Source organism: Octopus bimaculoides, chromosome 16, assembly GCF_001194135.2.
Source record: "Octopus bimaculoides isolate UCB-OBI-ISO-001 chromosome 16, ASM119413v2, whole genome shotgun sequence".
NCBI classification, from domain to species: domain Eukaryota; kingdom Metazoa; phylum Mollusca; class Cephalopoda; order Octopoda; family Octopodidae; genus Octopus; species Octopus bimaculoides.
This window is the reverse complement of record NC_068996.1, coordinates 24,852,895-24,863,564: the sequence shown is the minus strand read 5'-3', so window position 1 is coordinate 24,863,564 and position 10,670 is coordinate 24,852,895.

The window sequence follows — 10,670 nt, the reverse complement described above, 5'->3', positions numbered from 1 at the left end:
TATATATATATATATATATATATATATTTATAAATATAGTTCAAATTTATAGAAAAATAAAGATAAAGACAGGTGTAGGAACAACAAGCAAGTGTATTAGTTTCACACTCAGGAAAAAATGGAAAAGTCTTTTGCGTTTCAAGCCTACACTCTTCAACAAAAAGGAATAAGCGGAAATAGAGAGAGAATAAAAAAAGTGCTGAGTTCAGTGGTCCAACATGACAATACACACACACATATATATGTATATACATATTATTCATAAAGAATGAACTGATTTCATTACGCAATATTTTAATAAGGAAAAGCAATAGAAAACTCCATCTAAGTCACAAGTATTTACTCACGATCAATTTTTATTTCCTTTCTTACAAGTTTTCAATGTGGCCACCACCTGCAGCACAGGCAACATCAATGTGGTAAGAGAATTCCTCCTGGACGCGTATCAGCATATCACAATCCTCTGAGCTGATTGCTGTTGTGTGATTTTTTTTCTTGTGAGGATATGTAAAAGATCGCGTTTACATTCCACTGCTACTCATTAACCTTGATGACCTAAACATTGAATAACAACAGCAATCAACTCGGTGGATCATAATATGCTGATACGCGTCTGGGAGGAATTCTCTTATCGCATTGATGTTGCCCATGTTGCAGGTGGTGGCCACACTGAACACTTGTAAGACAGGAAATAAAAATTGATTGTGAGTAAATACTTGTGACTCAGCTGGAGTTTTCTATTGCTTTTCCTTATTAAAACATTGCGTAATGAAATCAATTCATTCTTTTTGAATAAATCTGTATATGTACATATATATATACAGCAAGAAAGACATGTATATAGTAGATATATACATATAATACATACAAATGATGACTGCCATTTCTTTATAGAATATGGCTATCACTTCAATTAGTAAATGATGTCTTGAGATCTCATAGAATTAGCAAATCTGGATTTGGACAAGCTAGTCATGTGAGGTCTCATAACATGCACATACATATAAGTAAATACATATACATATCTTTTATCTCTTACATGTTATAGTAATTGGACTTCAGCCATGCTGGGGCACTTCTTTGAAGGGTTTAGTCAAACAAATTGACCCCAGACCTTTTTATTTTTTTTTGTAAAGCCTGGTAGTTATGCTATTGGTTCTCTTCGGCTGAACTGCTAAGTTATGGGGACTTGAACACACCAACATCAGTTGTCAAGTAGTGGTGGGGTACAAACATACACACATACATTTGTATATACCTATGTAGATGCATAGATACATACATATATACGCATGCATATATATATATATATATATATATATACACACACACATTTTAAGATTTCACCTGGACATAACAATACTAACAACCTGATGTTAGAACTCAACACAAACACACACACACACACACACATAAATATACTTTAAACTTCAAGTATAAGTAATAATATATTGGCCACTGAAATGTCATTGTTTCAGGTAGGAAATGGACACTTATTTTGGGGGAAGAAAATAAAATTTTCAACATAATGTTATTAAAACTATAGCTTGTATAACTTGCTAGCAGTGCAATAAATTTGTAATCAAAACTTTGACATGTTCCTGAGATAGAACAAAATAAAAGGAGCTGGATTAGAAAAATTATTATTATTATTAATATTATTAACCATTAGATATTAGTTGCACATATGAGAAACATTTCCAAGTAATATTTGTACTGGTGGAGGGAGAGAGTAACTATTATCTTTTAGTTTCAATCTCTTTTTTCCTTAAGGACGGACTCTGTAGAGGAAAGTGTCTTATAAGACATGGAAATGAAGAAAGAAGGGCAAGTGAGAGAGAGTGGTGGTGGAAAAAGGGTTGATAGACATCAAAATTATATATGTATAGAAAGAGAGGGAGGTAGAAGGGCAAGTAGACTTCATTAAAAACAAATAAAAGGGGGAGACAGACAGAAAATGTGACAGAGAGTACATTAGATAAAATTAATAAAAGATAGAGTGAAAGAAACAGAAGGGTAGAGTAAACTGACTTCAGAAGAGAAAGAGAGAGAGACAGACAAACAGAAGGTGAGGCAGAATGAAAATGTCTTTCCCTTAACTAAATGCCTTTAAAAGAAAGAACACATTAAATTTTCTTTACTAGATATTCTTAATTATATTTCATATTCATTTTTAATTCATTAAGAGTTCTAGAATCGCTGATAATATAGTAAATCAATCCACAATTGATATATTTAGTGAAAGGATCAATAATTTCACAAAACTATTAAGATAGTAAATGATTTGGTGCATTTTAGTAAAATTATTGATACGGTAGATAATTCAATTGATAATTTAGTGAAAATATTGTTAAGTTATTGACAAGATAGCAATATGGTCAATCAATTAATAAAGTAATTAATAAGTTAGAAAAGATATGTAAAAATTTAGTAAAAGGATTGCTATGTTAGTAAAATGCTTTAAGATTTAAGAAAAGGAATGATATCTAGCAAAAAATATTAATAATTTAAATCAAGTAAAAAAAAAAAAAGAAAACTTCTTCAAAAACAACTAAATAGCATGGATTTCTTATTTGATTTGTGAACTCCAGAGACACAGAAAGGAATAAAGTTGACCCTGAATTTGATTTAAGCCAAAAAGAGGTGAATGTAAAGAATTTTGACTAACCTAGTGAGGCTATATTTTGGATGCAACCATCTCTATGGTCCAACATTTATTCCAGTGGTAAGTGATGCACTTGGCATACTACCCTAACTGCTACTTAAAAAAATGAGAGATATTGGAATCAAGATTCACATTCTTGGTCTGCAGAAAAGTACCATCCTGTAAGAATCCTAAAAAAGATTCTTGAAATTTGAGGAGACTTGTTGTCAAACCTCAAGATAACAACCCTGATAATTAAATTAGAATGTACAGGCTTTATAATAAAACAAAAATTTTTTCCTAATTTTAGTACAAGGCTAGCAATTTTGAGGAGAAAATATAAGTCAATGAAATGGACCCCAGTGCTCAACTGGTACTTATTTTATCGACCCAGAAAGGATGAAAGTGAAGAGACAAATGCTACATAGCATGTTTTCTAACACTTTAACGATTCTTGCAATAATAATAATAATGATGATGATGATGATTTCAAATTTTGACACAAGGCCAGCAATTTGGGAGAAGGGTTAAGTTGATTACATTGACCCCAGTACTCAACTGGTACTTATTTTATTGACTCCAAAAAGGATGAAAGGCAAAGTTGACCTCAGCAGAATTTGAGCTCAGAACAAAGATGGACAAAATGCTTAGCAGCATTTTGCCCAGCGTAGTAACAATTCAACCAGCTCACCACCTTAATAATAATGGTTTCTAACGTAGGCACATGGTCACACACGTGGGGTGGACAACTGATTAAATAGACTCCAGTTTATTAATCCCACCCCAGGAGAGTGAAAAACAAAGACAACCTAGATACTGCATTTTTATTTGATGCTCTACCAATTCTGTCTTTACCAACTAAGGCAACAAATAACAATGCTTTCTGACATAAGCACAAATTTTGTGGGGAGGGAACAGTTAATTACTTGAACTCCCCAATACATTACTGCTTTTTCATTCTATTTTATTGACACCGGGAGATGGAAAGATAAAGATGATCTTGATGAGATTTGGACCTCAGAACATAAAAGATTGTAACAAAAAAATGCTGGACACTTTATTTGATGATATACCATCTTAAATGGTATTTAATCTAGCACTACCATTCCTGCCATATGAACATTCTCACAATGATACAAGACAGTTATAACTGATGCTATAAAATTAAATATTCTGTTTGGTGCTGTATAGCAAGACATTCTGTCAACCACAATACCACAAGACATTCTGCCCGACACAAACACGAGACATTAATCTGATACTATATTAAAAGACTGCTACTATATTGTAAAATGTCCTCTGTGATGTTATTCTAATTCCAACAATCCTTAAACCTTTCGTTACCAACCCGGCTGAAACCGGCTCTGGCTCTGAGTACAAATGTCTTGTTTGCATAAGTTTTGAATTAAAATCTTCCACCAAACCTTAGTCACAATTAATGTTCCTAACACTAGCTTAATGATAACTAAGTTATTTTACTAAATTCTTTGTTATATTTAAAGTAAATCATAAAAACACAGAGCATCTCAAAATAAATACGGTAACGAAAGGGCTAAACCTTTCAGTGCCAGTTCTATGACACAAATAGTTTGTTTTTAATTGGTCTAAATTAAAACATTCCATCAAAAGTTCATGCTAATATGTTCCAAATAAGTTATTTGACTAAATTCTTCATCATTTTCAAAATTAATTAAAAGAAAGTGTATTTCAACAGAAATATAGCAACAAAAAGGTTAAAGTGTTCTAAATTAAAATCTTCCATTAAAAATTTCATATTAATTTATGTTTCAAACACCCAGTTTAATAATAACAAAGACATTTCACTACATTATATTTTCAAAATTAATTGTACTTCAACAGAAATAGAGTAACAAAAGTGTAAATAACATTTTATCTGGTGTCTCAATAATGATAATAATAGTTTCAAATTTTGGCACAGGGCCAGCAGTTTTTGAGGGAAGTGTGAAGTCAATTACATCAACCCCCAGTAATTGACTATCTTATCAATGCTGAAAGGATGAAAGGCAAAATTGACCATGGCAGAATTTGAACTCAAACAAGGTGCTACTGAGTATTTTGTCTGGCATGCTACTGGCTTTGCCAGCCTGTTGCCATAATAATAATAATAATAATAATAATAATAATAATAATAATAATAATAATAATTTCTACAATAGGCACAAGGCCTGAAATTTGAGGAAGGAGACAGTCGATTACATCGACCCCAGTACACAACTGGTACTTAGTTTATCGACCCTGAAAGGACGAAAGGTGAAGTCAACCTTGGCAGAATTTGAACTCAGATTGTAAAAACAGATGAAATACTGCTAAGCATTTTGCCTGTGATAATGATAATTCATTCTACTATAGGCACAAGGCCTGAAATTTAGGGGGAGGGGTAAGTCAATTACATCAACCCTACTACTCAACTGGTACTTATTTTTTTGACCCGAAAGGATGAAAGGCAAAGCTGACCTTGGTGAAATTTGAACTCAGAATATAGAGGCAGATAAGATGCTGCTAAGAACTCTGGTCTGGTATGCTAACAATTCTGCCAACTCACCACCATAGTGAAATCATAATAATCCTTTCTAATAAAGGCACAGGGGCTGAAATTTTGAGAGAAGGAGGTAGTTGATTACAATGACTGTAGTATTTGACTGGTACTTTATTTTACCAAACATGAAAGGCAAAGTTGACTTTGGCAGGATTTGACCTCAAGGTGTAAAGAACTGGAAAAAATGCTGCAAAGCATTTTGTCCAAAGTACTAACAATTCTGCCAGATCGCTGGCTTAATAATAGTAAATATAATCTTTTATACTACAGGTACAAGGCCTGATATATATTTTGGGAGAGAGGGATAGTTGATTACATCAACCCCAGTACTTGACTGGTACTTATTTTATCAACCCCGAAGGGATGGGAATCAAACTCATCCTTGGCAAAATTAGAACTTAGAACATAAAGACAGACAAAATGCCACTAAGCATTTTGCCAGCATGCTACCAGCACACTACCTAACTAATAATAATAATAATCCTTTCTACTATAGGCACATGACCTGGAATTTGATGGGAGAGGGATAGTCAATCATATTGACCCTGAAAGGATGAAAGGCAAAGTCAACCTCAGCAGAGTTTGAAGGCAGAATGTAGCAACGAGTGAGATGCCGCTAAGCATTTCACCCAGCATGAAAGTCTGGGTGCTCTGCCAGCTCGCTACCTTAAATAATAATAATGATGATAATAATGATGATGATAATAGATGCAGTACCAAGCAGTGGTTCTCATGGCTTCTGATCTTAACTGATTGGAAGTGTTATCATGTACATTGTTTTGTCTTAGTATAAAAGATGGGCTACAGCAAATATTTTGCTCAATACTACAGATTTGCTTGTTGGTTGTTTGACCTTAACCAGTTGGGCATGTTCCTTGGTGGCTGATGATATGTGCTTCTCTGATCATGAGTCAAAAGTAGTGGGGGAGCATCATAGCCATGTGTTGAGAGGAATTCTTTGGGGTTTGAATAATTCACCTTTGGAAACATGGGTGTTTTGCTCAACATCCTTAAATGACCTTTATTCAGGAACGTTTTGAGTGTGACAGGCCACTTGACCTGAAGAAAATTCTAACTGGGCCCCACCTGCAAGGTCATGCACTGTTAATCTCAATGAGATCACAATGTCACGCACATATGGTTGTGATGCATGTGCCTGGTGTACCCTTATCAAACGGGTAGTCATGATGGGCATACTGGGCTTCGTATATTTTATTCCAGTTTCACTTTGATGGCATGCACTGCTCTCTCACTCAATGATAATAATAATAATAATCCTTTCTCCTAAAGGTGCAAGGCCTGAAATTTTTGGATAAGGGATTAGTCAATTACATCAACCCCAGTGTTACACTGGTACTTAATTTATTGACCCTGAAAGGATGAAAGGCAAAGTTGACCTTGGCAGAACTCAGAATATATCAACAGGCAAAATACCGCTAAGCATTCGTCCAGTCTGCTAACGATTCTGCTAGCTCATAATAATAATAATAATAATGATGATAATGATAATGGTTTCTAATTTAGGCTCAAGCCAGCAATTTTGAGAGGAGAGGTAAACTGATACCATCATCTCCAGTAATTGATTGGTACATTATTTTTATTAAACCGAGAGAGATGAAAGGCAAAGTTGATCTAAGCAGAATATGAGCTCAGAACATAATAAATATTTGCCACAAGGGCTGCAGATGAGAAATCATTAAAGGGATAAGTTACAAAAAGATGTGAAAGTTAAACAGAAATCAAATAAATTCAAAAAGGTGTTAAAAAAAAACAAAAAACAAGTGTTATATGTAGAACACAAAGTTATGATAGTCCCCTGAGAAGAGGACTGTCAATGAAGAAACTGATGATTTCTAACATAAACAGAAACCACATTTTGTGGGGAAGGGTGAGGGAGGGACTTATTTTAAAGGAGGACATGTCAAGTTCTTCAATCCAAATAAATAACTGATATATATCTTGATGCTTTTAGAAAGAAAGGTAAAATTCAATAACAATATCAACAAAAAACAAGAAGCATAAAATACTTTCATCTTGTAGTAATTGTTGTGGAAAGCTGATGAACAATGGAAACATGACATCTGTGTAGCATATTGTTTTCATAAGAGACTGGTCAGTGTTCAGTAGACAATGCTGCTGCTGATGATGGTTAAAATTATGACAAAAATATGCCTTGGCATGATCATGAAGTATCTGACAGAACGAAAAGGTAACAATAATGGTAGTGAATTGATAGTCATTAGGGGTATTAGATAAAATGCTTTGTATAATTTGTTCTGAGTTCAAATCCCACTATGGTCAATAAAATGAATACCAGTGCAGGCTGGTGGATTGGCAGAATTGTTAGAGTATTAGAGCATTGGTATTTATTCCAGCTCAATTTGCTCTGAGTTCAAACTGAGCCAAGGTCAACTTAGCCTTTTGTCATTCCAGAATTGATAAATCTTCCAAAGAAGGAAACGGAAAACTACTTTTGTATACTCTCACAAAAAGTCCAGACAAGAGCACAGCACTTGTCATGGAAGTCACTAAGAGCCTCTTCTATCAATCAGATGGTACTAAAAGGAAGTAAAAATACCATTCCAAAGTGAACTAGGGTGTTTAGATATAAACCATATATGAAACATTCAAAGTACTACTAATATAAAAGACATTTATGATAAATTTCTCACTAAATGGGTATAAAAAAGGGAGTTTTGAGTAAGAAAATCTGTTGAAGCAGACTTGCGGAGCAAATGCTTATCTCTTAAAAAAAATCTTAATGTTTGGGGAGACAATGAATGCTCCTTAAAACTTCATTTCATACTAAAAAAGAAGTGTTTTTCTTTTTTGACAGTCTTTTGCCTTTTTGTTTGTAATATTTTTGGAAATACAACCTTTTCAACAAAACCATATCTGTAATGGAACTCAAGCTAAAAAGTAGTAAATAAGTTTATCTACAATGGTGCATTTCTATGAACACAAATCTATTGAAGCCAATGAAAATCAATAGAGATGTATTATTTCTTTCAGTATCTTGTTAAGAGAATTTTGGATTCTTTTGTCTACTTCTAAAGTATTTGATATCAGGTATATTTTTATGAACTGTCAAGATGTTAGGGTATTTATTCAACAACTATTTTTTCTCTTGAACACTAAAAACTTCAACACATTTATTTAACCAGTACTTTTTATAAACCCTTAAAATTTTAGGGTATTTTTTTCATCATTTACATATATTTTTTTTCTTCAGAGTTCTGAAAGTTACCTCTATCAAATGTCATCTTTAAACCTTTTAGCATTCAAACTGGCACATAACAAGCTAAAATATCTTGTTTTATGTTCAAACCTACCTACAAGTCATTCTAAAGATAGATAATCACATCATCAAAATCTCAAAGCTACGAGACAATGCATGATTAATTCAAAACAATGTGAATAAGCATTACATTTTACAGAGTATTCTGAATGTTAAAGTGTTAATTAATTGACAAACAGTATATTTAAAATGCATTACACTTATTTATCATTTCTTAAAATATCAATTTCATATTTAAGAACCAAGTTTCTTTTTTGTTTTTGTAGGGTTGAGGATATTGCCAAAGAAATCTACATCAGAATACATCAGGCGATCTATTTCATCAACAGACAAGAGAGGAAACCTTAGCATTCTCAACCACTCCTACACCGGGTCACATTTTAAAGACATGTAAATTTTTTGTTTTTTTTTGTTTTGCAGTTAAGAAATAAGAAGCAGGAAGAGGGACATGGCCAGGGAAAGCACTAAAATCAGACATATTGGAATTGCACAATGTTTTTGGCTTTCTTTTCTTTTCATGTTTTTTTTTCTCCCTTTGTTTTAAATATTTAAAAGCTACAAAAATAAAATATCAGTTCTTGTAATACTGATGGCACAACCTTAGTAAATAATATTATTATGGAAATATCAAGTAGCAAAATAATGACAGCAAAAAATTTCTTTAATCTATAGATTGTCTTTGCTTTTTATGTATTTATCTTTTTAAGTAAAAATTTCAGAGTGTGTGTGTGTGTATATGTGTGTGTGCAGCACAGACTCTTAGTTTCAGTTTGAATTAAAAAAAAAACCACATCCTCTACATTTCATTTGACATAAACCAATATATATATATATATATATATATATGGACAAAAACAAGAAAAGACAAGAGGGGCAAGTTTCCACAAAGGCATTATTAGTTTCATGCTTGAGAAGAAAAAAGAAAAGGGTTTCAGACGTTTTGGATAGAGTTCTTGATCAGTAAAAAGAGAAAAGTGATGGAAAGGAGGAGAGAGAGAAGAACAGATAGGGGCTGGGTGGGTATGCAGTTCTACAGGAGTTAAGAACAAAGGAAATGGTGGTGATTTGTGTGCATGTAAAGAAGAGTACCTTTTTAGGGAGAAGGGTATAGTAGGGAATAAGTGGTGTGGGGGTGCAGGTGGTTGGCTGGGGAAGAGCGAAGTCAAGTGGGATGTGAATGTGAGGGAGAAGAATGGAAGTAAAAAAAAAAAAAGAGAGGGAAACAGCGAAGAAAATGATGTACGCGAGACAAAATTTAAAGCAGGTACAAGTTGAAGAAAAGTTACAAAATAGCTAAAGATAGAAAAAAAAAAAAACATGGAAAAAATCAATGGTTAGTGAAATCACCCATCCCAGGAAAACAGTTGAGCAGCTGAGCATGAGTACATAAAAAGGTATATAAGAGGCAAATGGAATGGTTAAGAAATGTATACAAAGAACAAGCTCATGCAGAAAGGAAGAATGAGTATGAAAAAGATATTTTTAAAAAAAAAACAAACAAAAAAAACAGGTACACATACAGAGAATAAAAGTTATAAAGCTAATAAAATAGAACAGAAGGATTATGTTAAAAGGCAGAGAGGATTGGGATAGAAAGGTGAAAAAGTAATTATGTGTACAACACGTGGAAATTGCGGCAGAGGATTGGTATTCATGTGGAGAGAGCATGTTTAACTGATTACAAAATGTGGAAACAAATTACAGAAATCTAATTAAAAGAGGAAAATATTGAAAGATTAAAAAATGGCATATAAAAACAATGTGAACTATATTGAAATTTTAAAACATTACAATCAATCAACCATGAAATTAATCTAATGGTTGATGAATTTCCTATATTAATCACTAATATGTTTGCATAAGTCTTGTCTCCTAAAAGTAAAATATTCTAAATTAATTCACTATTGTTTATACAAACAAGACTCTTGACACATGTACAACCATGTTTATAATTCAGATGGCTAGTAATAAAAGAATCATAATCATCATTTCACATCCAGCTTCCATGCTGGCTCACTGGATAGTTCAAACGGGTGTGATGAAAGATAGAACTATTATGCATCTATGTCTACTTTAACATGCTTTCTGTGGCTGGGTGCTTTTTTGTGATACCAGTACTAGTGAGGATTGCAAAATAAATTTATATACACATATACATATGTATATATATA